This window comes from Gekko japonicus, unplaced genomic scaffold (genome assembly GCF_001447785.1).
Source record: "Gekko japonicus isolate JY-2015 unplaced genomic scaffold, Gekko_japonicus_V1.1 scaffold187, whole genome shotgun sequence".
In the NCBI taxonomy this organism is placed as follows: Eukaryota; Metazoa; Chordata; class Lepidosauria; order Squamata; family Gekkonidae; genus Gekko; species Gekko japonicus.
This window is the reverse complement of record NW_015174849.1, coordinates 581,666-583,833: the sequence shown is the minus strand read 5'-3', so window position 1 is coordinate 583,833 and position 2,168 is coordinate 581,666.

Here is a 2,168-nt window from a genome sequence, read left to right as displayed (position 1 = left end):
AAACTCTTCTTTGACAGTTATTAGAGGGAGAAACAACGGTAAAAGTTTTCTTCCGGAGGAAGAATACAAGGCAAGAAGCTTGACTTTTTGAAGCTCATGAGAGAAGGCAACTCTACATGAAATAAAAGTAGGTGCTTCGAGGCGGAGACTGTCAAGGACGCCCGGCAAGGAGCCAGGCGGAAGATGCACCATAGAGCCATTAGGAGTCTACAACGGCAGATAACAGGATAACAGGAAAACTAAAGCTAAGTACAGTTAGATTACTACATTACTAAATTTACCTGAGATAATAAAATAAGAAGGATAAAGTAAAAGAGGCTGGAAGGTTGGGGCTCTTAAAGAGAGATTTTGAAGGGAGCATAGACTAACTAAAAAGCGGCCATTTGAATATACTCCAAGGAATAAAAGGAATAAAAAAGAAGGGCGAGGGAAAAGAGCATTACAACAATAAGCTAATAGTTAAAAATATATAAGTATAAATAACATAGCGTGATTGTAACTTCGGTAAAGAGAAAGCGTCGGCATAAGCAAACCTGCAGATATTACACTTGCCCAATTAACGTTTCAGGTCTTCTCGGGAGTAGAGGCCAGCTGATGGTGGTTGGAGAGGCGGAGGCAGAGCAGAGCGGAGCGACGGGGCGTGGATGAGCAGTGACGGACGAGCGGCGTTGAGGAGCGTGCCGGCAGCTGATTGGATATCGAAGTGAGAGGAAGACGGAGACGGGGCGTTGCTGAGTGGCGGACGGAGACAGCTGAGCGGTGCTGACGAAAGTGTCAATTGCTGATTGGAGGCCGAGTGGGAGACAGACGGAGACGAGGAGCGGAGCGAATCGGAGGCTGATCGCTTGGTCGGAGGGCGGAGCAGCAACAGCCGAGGACACTGAGTACAGCTGGGGCTAATTAGAGAGAGCCGGTGCAAGCCGAGAGTGCATGAAAGGAGACGGAAAGCCTGAGGGAGAGACTGAAACTGACTAAACTGATTAAACGAACTGAAAAGACTTTATTTGAAATAAAAAATAAAGGGACAGAAAGAACGGGGTGTGCATAATTAAGGAGAGTAAAGCGGGGAGTGAAAGTGGGTTTTCTTATAAACAAATGAGTGGTAATTTCAAAGAATAAGAGATCTTCTGTTAAACTATAAAGTTGGTGTAGATTAAAAAAAAACAGGAACTATAACTGACCTGATCCCCAAACAATAAGGAGAGAGAAAGGCTACATAAAAATAAAAGAGATTTACAACAGTGCTAATAACACATAGAGTGCTAATAACACATACATAAATAAAGTGCAATCTAAAAAGTATAACGGCAAATGGCTACAGGGAGCGGTAGCGACACGGGCCCTAGAAGAACATCAATAAAATCACCTAGCCAGGCATCTATACAAAGCCTTTTGAAACCTAATACAATGTCCACCACACAAATTAGTACAAAAGAACATGACTCTAATGCAGGAATGTTTTTCTAATGAGATGAAAAAAATTGCAGACGCGACCCTACCAACGCTAATTAGGAAAGAGGTGGAACCTATACAAACACAGATTCAAGGCCTAACACAACAAATTACAATTGAGACAGAAGAGATCAAAAAACAAATAAAAGAAAACAAGCAGGAGATACTAAAAATAGCGACAGAACATAACAACATGGCAGAGAAAATGAAAACCTTTGAAACAGAGGTACAGGAAGTTAAAACGGAAATATTAGGAGTTCAAACGAAAACAGACCACATTGAAGAAGCTCTACTGAATTTAGAAATGGAAAAAGCTTCTTTATTGATATGTTGCCAAAACGTACCAGAAACTATTAATGAGAATTTAAAGGAAGAAATGATTAAAAACATCTCTGCACAGCTAGAAGTTTGCACTGAAGAAGAATTAGAGAAAGAAATAGATCAGATCTATAGAAAAAATAGTTCCTATGCTAGGAAGCATAAAGTCCCCAGAGAGGTGTACATGAAATTTGTAAGGAGAAATATGAGAGACAAAATTTTGCAAGAGGCAAACCAAAAAAAAGTAAATATTCAAAATGCGGAAATAAATTTTTTAAAGGAGGTCCCGTGGAGAATACGAGAGAAAAGACAAAAATACATGACGTTAACTAGGATATTAAGGGACAATGACATACAATATAGATGGTGGAACCCAGAGGGGGTTCTGTTTTCATATG